This window comes from Globicephala melas, chromosome 2 (assembly GCF_963455315.2).
Source record: "Globicephala melas chromosome 2, mGloMel1.2, whole genome shotgun sequence".
Classification (NCBI taxonomy): Eukaryota; Metazoa; Chordata; class Mammalia; order Artiodactyla; family Delphinidae; genus Globicephala; species Globicephala melas.
In genome coordinates this window covers 76923873-76938120 of record NC_083315.2, presented here as the reverse complement: position 1 = coordinate 76938120, position 14248 = coordinate 76923873, and the positions used below count along the sequence as shown (strand labels likewise).

The 14248-nt window shown below is 42.6% G+C and overlaps 1 protein-coding gene across 1 annotated transcript in view; it reads right to left on the bottom strand.

The window, feature by feature from the left end:
- The window catches only part of MNS1 (meiosis specific nuclear structural 1), an 85182-nt gene extending 72916 nt beyond the window's left edge, over positions 1 to 12266 (bottom strand). The window contains exons 1-2 of the mRNA XM_030878766.3: positions 12084 to 12266; positions 10501 to 10651 (exon numbers count right to left, since the gene is read on the bottom strand). The gene's annotated coding sequence lies outside the window, so the exon portion shown is untranslated. The remainder of the gene's footprint in view (positions 1 to 10500; positions 10652 to 12083) is intronic.
- Positions 12267 to 14248: the final 1982 nt, after the last annotated feature.

Below are 14248 nucleotides of genomic sequence, written 5' to 3'. Positions count from 1 at the left end.
CAGAAATTTTAAGTCCAGTGTAGTCAAATCTATCAATTGTTTCCTTTATGTCTTATGGGGGGGGGGGTTGCCTTATTTAAACAATCCTTTAATAATGTGAGTTCATAAAGCTTTTCATGATCCATCTATAATTCACCTAGAACTTACATATCTTTTATATAATGTGATATAAGTATACAATTTTATTATTCTTTTGTCCATATGGCTAACCATTGTCCCAGCATCATTATCTTTCCCTAATAATTTACAGTGCACCAATTTCATGGTTATTTAATTACTATGTGTTTCCTATAATACTTTTATATAATACTATTATTATGTAAAATTATAATAATATTTGACCAGATTTGCTGTTCTTCAAACTTCCTTGGCTATTCTCTGCCCTCAGTTCATATATATAAACTTAAATTTCCCTTGCCAAGTTTCATGAAAAAAAAAAAACTGATTGGAATTTCACTGAATCTGTGGACCAATTTGGAGAAAACCCTGTGTCTTTATGATAGTATGTCCTCCCATCCATGTACACGGTACATCTCTAGAATGCCTTTTTAAAAATTTTTTAATTAAGTTTTGTAATTTTCTCTATAAAGATCTTGTGTCTCTTTTTGTTAGGTTTATTCCTAGTTACTTTAAATTATTTGCTGCTGTCACAAATAATATCTATATCATTTAAGGTCCAAGTAGGAAAGAGCAGCTCATCTGGGTCATTTACAAAGATGTAAGCAGGGTTTAAGGAAACCGGAAATTGTACAGTACTGAGGGGAACCGTTACCACTAAAGGCAAGGGGAAGAGGCAATTTTCCATTACCCAAAGTAAAAAACTGCTACTTTGATGGGAGCTGGGACCTTTGGTCAAGGGATACAGCCAGCCAGGAACAACCTCACAGGAAAAGAGGTGAGGCAATATAATCCCCATCCTCTTTCACCCTTCCTTGATCTCCCGCTGCTTAAACTAATGAGAAGCCAAAGAACAAGGGAGCCTCTTATCACTAGTCAATAAGGCATTACCAAGCATGGACAAGAGTAGAGAGTAAATACGGAGGGACAAATAGACATCCAGCACTGTATCTTTTACAAAATTAATTTTCTGCTTATTGCTGTTATATAAGAATGCAAATTGTTTCTGCATATTGACTTTACATCCACTAGTCTTTCTGAATTCCATTTAAAATTATAATCATTTCTGTTATCTCTTGAGTTTCCATGTTTATAAACATTTTTTTTCTTTTCTTTCCTCTCCTTATACCACTAAAAATTTTCCCTTCCTTATTGAACTGGCTAGAACCTACAATAAAATGACAAATAGAAGAACTAATGGGGCAACCTTAACATATGTTTGACATCTCACCTCTAAGTATGATGTTTGCTGCAGATTTTGTTTGTTTTTTGCTTTATTATTGCAAAAGCATTATATGTATATTGTTAGAAAGCAAGAATATAGATAACTAAATATAAGAACAGAAAACTATGTTTCTTTACCCAGAGATTATGACTATTAACACTTTAGTGAACTGTGCACATATATACTTATAGATTTTTAACAGAAATTATACTGTATATGCTGTAATATAAAAGTTACACATTGGAAACTGCTTTTCACACTGTAGGTGTTTTATTCCCTTGTTTGTGAAGAGTTTTAATCCTGAATGGGAATTCAGTTTTATCAATTGGACCCTTCCCTTATACCATACACAAAAATTAATCCAAAATGAATCAAAGACCTAAACCTAAGAGCTAAAACTGTAAAATTCATAGAAGAAAACATAGGGTAAAAAGTTCATGACATTAGATTTGACAGTGTTTTCTTGGACATGACACCAAAAGCCCAGGTAACAAAAGAAAAAATAGATAAATTGGACTACGTAAAAATAAAAATCTTCTGTGCATCAAAAGACACAATCAACAGAGTGAAAAGTCAGTCCAGCGAATGGGATAAAATATTTACAAATCATATATCTGATAAGGGGTCAATATCCAGAATATATAAAGAACTCATACAAGTCAACAACAACAAAAACCCAACCAATTTTGAAAATGGGCAAAGGAGTTGAATAGACACTTCAAGGAGATACAAATGGCCAACAAGCACATGAAAAGATGCTCAGCGTTACTAATCATTAGGGAAATGCAAATCAAAACCACAGTGTGATATCATCTCACACCTAGTAGGATAACTACTATTAAAAAAAAAAAAAACAAGGAAATATCAATTGTTGGCAAGGATGTGGAGAAATCAGAACTCTTGTGTTGGTGGGAATATAAAATGGTGTAGCTGCCATGGAAAACAGTTTGGTTCTTCCTTAAAAAAATTAAAATAGAATTAGCATACAATCCAGCCATCCTACTTTTAGGCATATACCCAAAGTAACTGAAAGCAGGTCTTGAAGAGATATTTGTACACCCAAATTCATAGCAGCATTATTCACAATAGCCAAAAGGTGAAAGCAGCCCAAGTGTCCACAGATGGATGAATGGATAAACAAAATGTGACATATACATTCGAGGGAATATTATTCACCTTTAAAAAGAAATGAAACTCTGACACATGCTACAACCTGGATGAACATTGAAGACATTGTGCTAAGTGAAATAAGCCACTCACAAAAGGACAAATACTGTCTGATTCCACTTGCATGAGATACCTAGAATAGTCAAAGTCATAAAGCCAGAAAGTAGAATGGTGGTTGCCAGGGCCTGGGGGAAGAGACAAGAGCAGAGAGTTATTGTTTAATGGGCACAGACTTTTCAGTTTTGCAAGAAAAGAGTTTGGGAGATGGATGGTGGTGATGGTTGCATAACAATGTGAATATACTTATGCCAATGGACTGTACACTAAAAAATGGTTAAGATGGTAAATTTCATGTTATGTTTATTTTACTACCAAAAAAATGTGCAGGTGAATGAATCACACTCTCCAGATGGTCTGATTCAGGAGGTTATGGGTAGAGCCCTGCATTCCCCTCTCACAGTCTTCACAGAAAAGCCAAAACAAATTATTTGAGATTCCCTTAAATGAAAGGAAGTAGGATGGAAGAAGCCATAGAAGAATGCAGTATAAATAAATAAAAAACTAAACCTGATTCCTTTCAATTCTACTGGATGCTAATCTTTCCGGATGCCTTCAGTGAAACCTTGACTTTATATTTTAGAAATTATTCTCACCTGTAGCGGGCAAGATACCAAAGCCTTTACCAACACTGTTATAATTTCAGAGAGAAACTATGGTTTTCATTTTAACTTCCCTTTTCTCTCTATTCCATTTTTTCTTTTTCTGATTATTGCAGCTTGATTTTCTTGTGTTTGGTTTTAAATCAATAAAACTTAACTCCTCAAACTTTCTTAAAGCTTGATGTCTAGAAACAGATCCACAAATTGTATCATTTATTCAGGTTGCATTTATACCTGTAGCTAACTTTCTTCCAATCAGAGAAACTATATTACTGGTAATCACGTTGCCCTTAGAGTCACTGTCTCCCGCTACTGACTACAACAATCTTTTAGCATCCCTTAGCAAATGTGTCAAGTGGAGGCTTGTCAGAGATAACAGAAATTTTACCAAAATACTATGGAGATGTGGTCCCAACTCTAAGGAAGCATAGAGATAAGTTCATTCAGACACATGAATGTAAAGTATAAAAATAACACACATTTTCAATAGAATTTTCAAAGACATTTGCCTGTTAACTGTTTTTATCCTCCTCCTTTTACCTCCACTCAGAACACCCACCTACTACTTAACTGGTTCATAGTGGCCCTTTAATAAATATTTGTTGAGTGAATAAAGACGGAGCAAATTCAACTAGAAAAGACAACATGATAGGAAGAAACACTTCTCTTAAACATAAAAATCAACAGGCATTCTAACATAGAAGTTTAAAATTTCCAAATAAAATACCTAGATTAAGGAATATGTGTGCTAGAAACGTTTTAGGTTTTACAGAGACCTGTTTTTCCTACCCAGTTAATAATACCTTAGTGGAGCAGAGCCTAAGTCGGCTACCAGATCAAAATTTAAAATTCTGTTCTTAAGTTTTATGCTTTCTTGTGAGAAAAGCAGGTTGTTGAGTTTGATGAGTCTACATCTTGTTCTGCTCAGCTAGGGAAGGCTTTTTGGTATAGGAAAATACAATTCCTTGACTGACTTATATCTTTTGTGATGGACAGAAATGGCTATTCCTGGACTTGCAATGACAGCAATGGCCACTCCTAACTTAACATTTAATATTACCTTTGCTACCAATGAATTATCTAATCCAGCTCCCACAGTTGAATCTAACTTTAATCTATCTCATTGGTTTCAACTCTGCATGGAAACTTCTTTGTTGCTATTTTATTTACTTAATTGTATATATTAAAAGAATTAGCAGTTCAACCAAATCTATCTACCCCTTTCTTTGTCCCAGAAATTGTCCAAGTGACTCTCAACCTAATCTTATACCTGTGAACTCATTCTGAGCAAACAATAATACCTAATATTTACTGGTTTTACTATGCACCATCAGCACTTCACATGCATTGTCTAATTATTTTAACAACTCTAGGAGTAGGGGCTCTGGTCACTGTAAATTTAGAGAGGAAGAAACTGAGGATCAGAGCAGATAGTTTAGGATGCCTAACATAATACAACTACTAAGTTATGAAGCCAGGATTTCAGAGTCACATGCCAAACCACTGGACTATATTGCCATCCAAACAAAAACACTGAGTAGAGCCTCCCTAGCAATAAACCAAAGCTGCAAGGAAAAAAGGGAACTTCCGTCATTATCCTCAGTTGGTGGGAGTAGTGCAGGGAGAGGGATATAGGCCCATGATGCACCTGATACCAACTCCTAGTTCCAACCACAATATTAGAATTCCAGACAAGTAGACCATCTCAAATAAGAATCTATTATTTGTGGGGCTTCCCTGGTGGCGCAGTGGTTAAGAATCTGCCTGCCAATGCAGGGGACGCGGGTTCATGCCCCGGTCCGGGAAGATCCCACATGCCGCGGAGCAGCTGGACCCGTGAGCCATGGCCGCTGGGCCTGCGCGTCCGGAGCCTGTGCTTCGGAACGGGAGAGGCCACAACAGTGAGAGGCCTCTGTACCGCAAAAAAAAAAAGGAATCTATTATTTGCTTAATGCTCGCTGGGACGTGTGTTGAACTTACTAAGTATAACTTCTTTGCTCTTTCATGTCCATGTTTTTGCAGAGATGAACAAGGTATAATTTAGTCTTATTTCAGAGACCAAATTTGCCAGATTGAAAAACCATAGCAGAAAGAAGGTCCTTTTGTCTTTGTCCGTGTGCTAGGCCTGAGCAATAAAGCCAACAATCATGGGTCCTTATTGCCTCAATTACATGATAAGAATCATCTTTTTTTCCTTTATGTGGGTTGTCTCAGTTTTATTTCCCATCTCTGAGCCACAGAACACATTAATTCTCAATTACGCTTACTCAGGGCCCCAGTTGGCAGTCCTTACACAGACAAAACTATAATGGGAAGCCTGGGTAATTAGTTCCTCCAACATCATCTAGGCTGAGGGTTTTATTTATTTCTTTTAAAGAAAATTCTGGGACATGGACTCAAATGAGTCTGCAGGATTAATGAGAGTCGAATCTTACTTTTCTAATCAGCCGGACTGGCCACTGCAGATGGCCAAGAAACAATCTGAGAACCCTCGTACATCCTGTGAGTGCTTCACAAAATGCTAAATAAGAATGACAACAACATCAAAAAACAAAGTTCTCGTCTGCATATGAATATAGCACATGTTATGGACAGAAAAGTGAAAGTATTTCAGAAGCACAGCATGAACAAGAAAAGATTTCTCAGTAGTAAAGCCAACTCAGTGGAGGGAGATTCTTAGTACATAATTAATCAAACTGCCTTGCAATCGATACCCAGACTAATATTAGCAACCAAAAAGCGACATTAACATGAAAACACTAGGTGTAATGGATGCTGTGTCGTGTTGCCCAGATCTGTATTCTGGTCTAAGGACTTATTTTCCTAGATGTTAGGAGTGCTGTCACTAGATACCCCTCAGCTGTCAGTCCTCTCCAGAAATTACCCTTGGCCACACAGCCCCTCTCACACGGGATCAGCTTGCATCCAACGTCTGTCTGATGTGGGAGTTTGAAACCCTAGCTTCCTCACTGCAAGGGGAGTCAACTCTAAAAGGCCACCCCAGCTCTTCTGAAGAGCTCTGCAGAGGCTGAGCTGAGGCCTCTGTGGAAGCTGCACTGATCTCAGCATTTCCCTCTGCCCAGTCCTGCCTCCTTCCCTTCCACAAACGTTGACCCCAAGAGTGCTCCCTGCTACATGCTCTGCATGCTAATCTCCATCTCTGAGTCTACTTCTCAGGGAACCCAAATTTGAATACTAGGGAAATTAAATTCTTTGTTTCTAACGTGTTATTAAAATATAAGTATTACCTTATAATAAGGAAATGTTTTCAACTAGCATTTAAGAATACTATAACGTATTGTTTAGGCATTTAAAAATCATTATTTTCTTAAGGATTTAGGTTGGGCTGGTTGATTTACTGTGACAGAAAAACAGTCAGGAGGGTAGACTACCAAACTGTCAAGCCCCCATATGCAGGAAATGATACTGGGGATTGCGGAGTGGAACAGGAAGTACACGGGAGAGGGAGAGATTAGGAGGTTGCTGGTCCCACTGGAATCCACACAGAAAGTCTTTTGTTAAGATCTATAGCAATCCAGCTTTCTATAGGACTGATTCCCTCCAGTGACTCTGTCAAAGGCATTACAGCATGGTAAAGAAAATTTAGTATGGCCATCAGCTGCCTTCCCTCTGCTTTTAGTCCCTTCTGTTCTTGGTCTGATCTCTCAGAAAATCCTTTTTCCTGAATCTTTTATTAGCCAATAGACACATGCTGAAGGCATTTGAATTTTGGTAGAGAATTCAAGAGGCGGTGAAAACCTTCCAACATAGAGGCATGAATCTGAATTGCCAATGGGAGAGTTTCAGACACCATGACTAGAGGAAGGAAGGAAGTTTAGGGCAGACAGCCTGCCTACCGGCTAAGGCAGAGACTCTCCTAAAACACCTTTGACAGGGTCTTTAATTAATTATGCCTTGTGCTGAGATTATTCATCTACCTCACAGTGACAACTTGGTAGTACAGTCTGCTTCACTATCAGTTTGAATTCCAAGTCTGCATTTAACAATTCATTCAGGGCTTCCCTGGTGGCGCAGTGCTTGAGAGTCTGCCTGCCGATGCAGGGGACACGGGTTTGTGCCCCGGTCCGGGAAGATCCCACATGCCGCAGAGCGGCTAGACCCATGAGCCATGGCCACTGAGCCTGCGCATCTGTAGCCTGTGCTCCGCAATGCAACGGGAGAGGCCACAACAATGAGAGGCCCGCGTACCGCAAAACAAAACAAAACAAAAACAATTCATTCAACAGATAACTACTGAGAAACTACTGGTAATAAACAAAACAGACAAGTCCCCTGTCTCCTCCTGGGGGGGAGGGAGACAGAAATAAACAAATACCATGATTTCATATAATAATAAGAGCTAAGAAGAGAATAAAGCAAGGTTAAAATAGAGGACCACTGCGGGGAGGGATAGTGACCATTTTAGCTGTGAGAGGCTAGGTCAGCAAAGACTCTTTTAAAGAGATAGCATGTGAGCAGAGATCTGAACACTGTAAGCATCAAGCCACATGAAGATTTAGGCAAAGAGCTTGTGAGGCAAAGGCTATCACAAACAGCAAAAAGGAGGCACAGCAGGAACAGAGTGAATGAAGGGGAGAGTGAGGAAGAGGTTGGATAGTAGGAAAGGTCAGATCACAAAGAACCTTGAAGGCCAGACTAGAGAGTTTGAATTTTGTTCTCTATATAATAGGGAGCCACTGGACAGATTTTTAAAGAGGAAGAGATATGATATGATGTAAGTTTTTGAAGAGCCCTTTAAGGGCTGTGTGAGCTGTAAAACAGCAAGAGTGAAGTCAGGAAGAACAGTCGGGAAGCCATGGCTGTGGAACAGTGAGGGCTGAGAATGGTGGTGGCAGAGGTGATGGGAAGTGGTTGGGTCTAGAATGTAATTTAGAAATAAACTATCAGAATTTGATGATGGATTAGATGTGGGGAATGACAAAAACATTTACTCAGGGACTTCCCTGGTGGCACAGTGGTTAAGAATCTGCCTGCCAGTGCAGGGGACATGGGTTCAATCCAGGAAGATCCCACATGCTGTGGAGCAACTAAGCCCATACGCCACAACTACTGAGCCTGCGCTCTAGAGCCCGTGAGCCACAACTACTGAGCCTGAGGGCCACAACTACTGAAGCCCACGCGCCTAGAGCCTGTGCTCTGCAACAAGAGAAGCCACCTGATGAGAAGCCCGTGCACCACAACAAAGAGTAGCCCCCGCTCGCCACAACTAGAGAAAAGCCCACACGCAACAACACCCAAGGCAGCCAAAAATAAAAAATAAATAAATAAATTTATTAATAAAAAGAGTTCATGTACCACAATGTTCATTGCAGCACTATTTACAGTAGCCAGGACATGGAAGCAACCTAAGTGTCCATTGACAGATGAATGGATAAAGAAGATGTGGCACATATATACAATGGAATATTACTCAGCCATAAAAAGAAACGAAATTGAGTTATCTGTAGTGAGGTGGATGGACCTAGAGACTATCATACAGAGTGAAGTAAGACAGAAAGAGAAAAACAAATACCATATGCTAATGCATATATATGGAATCTAAAAAAACAAAACAAAAAAGATTCTGAAGAACCTAAGGGCAGGACAGGAATAAAGACACAGATGTAGAGAATGGACTTGAGCACTCAGGGAGGGGGAAGGGTAAGCTGGGACGAAGTGAGAGAGTGGCATGGACACATATACACTACCAAATGTAAAATAGATAGCTAGTGGGAAGCAGTTGCATAGCACAGGGAGATCGGCTCAGCTCGGTGCTTTGTGACCACCTAGAGGGGTGGGATAGGGAGGGTGGGAGGGAGACTCAAGAGGGAGTTGATATGGGGATATATGTATATGTATAGCTGACTCACTTTGTTATACAGCGGAGACTAACACACCATTGTAAAGCAATTATACTCCAATAAAGATGTTAAAAAAAAAAAAGCTCCTGGTGATTTTTATGTGCAGCTAAGACTTAGAACCATTGATGTAAAGATTGGGAATAGGAGGTTAAGCCAAAATGCCTAGAATGAAAGGGGCCATCAGTAAGGTAGGAAGAAAACCAGCAGAGTAATGTCTTGGAAGTTAAGTGAAGGGTATGTTCCAAGAATGAAATGGTCAGCTGTGTCAAATGCTGATGAGAAGTTAAGTCAAAGAGGGAAGACAGGGCAAGAGTGGGGTGACCTAAATGTGAAAATTTCTGGTGGGGCTGTGGGGATGAAGGCCTGCCTGGCGTGGAGAGTGAGGAAGTAGAGACAGATGCTGTGTCCTGTGTTCTCTCTGCCCCAGGACCACCCAAGTGCTGGGCTCAGATCCAGGGACTCTGGCTGCCCCTTGTCCAGCAGCTTGGATATCCAGTGCCCCTCAAGTGATACCATCTCAACTACTTACTCATTCAGCCAGGCAACACCGACTCCACAACCTCATTCAATACCTGCTGAGCACTTAGATGTGCTAGTCATTGTTAGGCAATGGGGATAGAAAGTCAAATAAGATACACTTCTTGCTCCCATGGAATTTTCAATCCATTGAGGAAGAGAGTCACAGATAATTACAACAAAGTAGTCATCCTGATTCTACATCCACCGTGTTTATCTACTTTCCATTCCCATTTCCACTAACCTAGTTTAGGCCTTGAAAATGAATAACAGCGTCCTAAGCGATCTCCCTATATCCAGTCTCTCCCTTCTTGCTAATCTAGTTTAAACATTGCAGCCAAATTCCTTTTCCTAAAGCACAACTCTGTTCATGTCATTCATTAATTGTGGAAGCATACATTTAGCACCTACTTAATACAAATTCAGTCTTCCCTCCTGTGATGTTAGGGTCAATTTCTAGTTCCAAAATCCTGATTTTGTCATCTCAATCAGAAGTAACCGTAGCAGTTACCTAGTCCATGCATGAACCCTCTTTGTGAATCTCTATAAATCCTAAGTGGATAGGTGGATAAAAGCACATCCAGTTGGTCCTTAAACCTCCAAGGATGGAGAATTCACTTTTGAAAAAGAGTTCAGTACATGTTCAAGAATTTGGAAATTTTTATAAATTCTTCCTTTGTAGTGCTTCCTGCTTACTGGTTAGAGTGCAAGCTTTTTGGCCAGCATTCAAGGTCTGCTACAATTTGACCCTGAGGCATTCTGGTCTTAGCTTCTAATATTCTCCTTCATGTTTTCTTCCGTGAATGTGCTTTCACACCACCACACTTTCCCCTATTCCCTCATAGCCAGATCCTTCAAGATGGGGCTCAAGTACCACTTTCTCCATAAAACCACCCTGAGTCCCTCAGCAGACCAATCATCTCCCTCACCTGAGATCCCTCAGGCTTATTTTTACCTTCCTTGTGGGTTTCTCCCTTTGGTGATTGGGGCACGACTCCTATTTTCCATGCTTCACTGAAAGGTCCGTGAGAGCTGGGCCCATCTCTTGGGCACCTCTGTCTCCTGCACAGCGCCCAGCACAGTGACTTGAAAGTTTCATTAGACACCTGTGGGATAAATAAAGCAGCAATTCTCTGGATCTGTTTCCCATTTTGTGCAAGAAGGAAGCTATATTAGCTTTCCTACTGACTCTAATATTCTGATTCCCAAATTTAAAGTAAGCATTAGATACTTATTGCATGACTGATATTGTGGGATATTTTTTTTTTTGGCGGGGGGTTGGTAAAGACATGAAAGAATTAACTTATAAACAGACTATGATAAAATGTTAGTTGTAAGCAACAGAAAATAACAAAGGAGCTCATGGAGGGAGGAGATGCATGGGGTCAAGAGTCACCCGTGGAAGGTTAAGAGGAAGAGAAGTTCCTTGAACCTGGCTTTGAATCTCCATATAAATAGACTCCTCAGGCCCTGGGCATTTGAAGCCTGAAACAAAGGCTGAGTCAGGGACACTAGAGGGAGCCATGGCCTGTAGGCTGGAGAGAAAGCTTCCGGGCTCAGTCAGCCTTGGGTTCACGGATCCTACATTTGCTTAGTAGATTGAGAAGGATACTCTTTATCATACATTCAAATGCTTCCATAGGACAATTTCTAAAATGAAAATTATTTTGAGTCTGTTTTCAGTTTTTACTGGTGTTAAACCTCTTTTGAGGAGATCAATATGAAGTACTTAACGTCTGCACATTTTATGTCATTTTTGTCTGTGAATATCTCCTGAATCTTAACCGTGAGCTAATGGGGGTTTGGGGGGCTGGAAGTAGAGAAGGATCAGGTGAAACCCTGTCCAATGACCCCCCTGCTTGCTCAGACTGAAGCCGGGGTGGTCTGTGACCACTGGTTCCCAGGGCTGTCATATTATCAGGCCAGGAGACCAGAGTTTGCTGCCTACACGTTCAAATATGAGATTACAGCAAAGAAGTCACCCCTCTAGCCTTTTCCCTCAGTCCAAATCCACAGATAGCCCTAAGCAAGGTGTTTTTTTAAGTACCCGGAAGTTCTGAGGCAGCAATGGGAGCTCAGTCTGGCCAGCATCAGCACTGCCAGTGCCTGCCTGACAGACGGACATGAAGATGGAGGCCCCCATCCACGGGCAGGTGATAAGAATGAGGTGTAGTTGGAAGGTGGAAAAAGGGAAACTGGGTACAGCCGTGATGTACTGTCCTACCTCAAACAGGGTGACATTAAACAGTGTGAAATGCACATCTACCACAGGATTAGAAGTGAATCATATATTTTTGCCATATATAAATGTTTACTTAAACTAAACTTTGGGATAGAGGAACTTAAATAAAAGGTAAAAAGGATATCGTACCTCTAAAGAATTAGTGACTTAAAGCTTGCCCAGGCCAAAGGGACAGGAAGCCTCAGAGCCAACAGGGAGGACATTAGGGTACCCTGGCTTGGAGCATCTCCCCACCCTACCTACCCCCGTCGCCACCAGACAGAAACCTAAACAATCAGAAGGCAGGAAGGCCTCACCAGCTGCTGGAGTGCCCAAGAGGCTGACTTTTCATCCAGATGCCACTTTCAGAACTCCCCTTGATGTGGCGGTTAAGTTGGAGACAGGAAGTTGAAGGTCCAGGTCTAGAGGGGAGAATGGAGAGGAAATTGTGGGACAGGCTTTGAAGCTAAGAAGAGAAGCATGTTACCCAGCACCTCTCTGCTCTGTTCTGTTCCCTGTGCTGCTGTGTTGGCATCCTGATGCTTTCCCTCTCTCCCTAAATCCAAAGGGAATAAGCGACAGGAGACAAAAGAAAGCAAGCAGACCTGGAGAGGAGATGGCTTTGGCCACTGCACATGCCCAGCGAGGGGAAGCCGGGTGAGCAGAAGCGCCCCCAGGGCTGAAGCCGCTACTCCGGTGGACGGGGGAGGGCGGAACTGGGTCGCAGGCAGCGTCGGGGAGAGTGAGCCTTCTGTGCAGGCGGGAGGGCGGGGCGGAGACATGTGAAGGCAGAATTAGGGGCGAGCTGGGGCCTCAGTGGGGAGGGCTCGGAAGCTCCTGGCCTGTGCGTTCCGAGCTCACTCAACCACTCCCCTCTTCTCCCAGAAACAGGTCCAGTCTGGCTTCCCTCCCGGGAAGAGCAAACCCGGGGGCGGAGCGGAGGCGGAGCCGAGACAAAAGTGGGCCGCACCTGTCTCCCCTCCAGGGGCGCGATAACCAGGCCGGGCCCGGGCAGAGCAGAAACTCACAGCACGTTTGGGCAGAGGGGCTCTGGGCACAGCTGGGCCTTGGTCTAGGGCCCTGGGGCTGGGGCCACCCGAGAAGGTCAGAGCGCATCTCAGCTGCCAGAGGCAAGTCGGACTACAAGCTTCCCTGCCCTTGGTGGGGGCAAGAGGGGACAATTAGACCTGAGAAATGAGAGGAGAGAGGCAGCCCTCTTTGGGTGTGGAGAGCTGGGGTAGCCACGTCAAGAGCAGCTCTGATTCTGGTGCACGGTCGTGTCCTCCTTCAGCAAACCCTCAGGAGGCTCAGCGTGGATGGCAGCCACAATCACACTTGTCCCAGCGGACTCCTGTGCCCGGTGTTGAGTTGGATGTAAAGCTTGGTGAAGGCCACAGCGCATTCATACTTGAATACTCTTCCCCCATTCCCGCAGAGCACATCCTTCAACATGGAATTCAGCTGCCACCTTCTCCATAAAACCACCCTGAGTCTTTAAATGACCCATCATCTCCCTCACCTGAGATCCCCCCTCAGACTTATTTTACCTTCCTGCTGGGTTTCGCCCTTTGGTGATTGGGGCACGACTCCTATTTTCCATGCCTCACTGAAAGGTCCGTGAGAGCTGGGCCCATCTCTTGGGCACCTCTGTCTCCTGCACAGTGCCCAGCACAGTGACTTGAAGGTTTCATTAGACACCTGTGGAATGAATAAAGCAGCAATTCTCTGGATCTGTGCACTATTCTTTGAAAGGAGGAAGCTATACTTACATTTTCTACAAGCTCTTATTTTCTGATTCCCAATTAGATTAAGTATTAGACACCTGCTGCACACCTGATACCGTGTCTCTCTCATTTCAAAGAAGTGAAAGACACAAATGTGGTTTTGTTGCGGTAGCTCAATGTACCAGGAACAATTAGATTACGAGACTGATTGTGATAAAATGCTAAATTGCACATTGTAAGAGGAGCTCAGCGGAGAGAGAGACGCATGTGATCCAACAAGGGCCTGGAGAACCAAAAGGAAGAGAAGTTAGCTGGACTAAGCTTTGATGGTGGGTGGATTTGCACAGTTCAACAGCCCCACAGACGTTGCAGTCCTTCCCCTTGATGCCTTGCCCGGGCAGGCTCTTCACTGCTGCTATTATCACCAAGTAAACTAGAGGCAAGTCAGGAGCCCAGAGCCGCCCCTGGTGGAGCAGGACACCATCTCCTTGGAGTCCTGTCTTCTTGTTGATCTTCAAGCCTCCCAGGCAGATGTTGCAATCATTATTAAGAAGCGCCAATCATCGGGACACTTCTTGGATTTGATTTCTGCTACTCAGACCTTGGGAAAACTGGGGTGGGGTGGCTGAGAGTCTCCCGTGAACTCATCCTGCTTCTTAGCTCAGTACAAGGGAGCTTCTTGCCCTGGCCATCCAGGAATGGATGCCTCCAAAGTCTTATGGGTCTGCCCATACCTTTACCCTTGCCATGACACATGG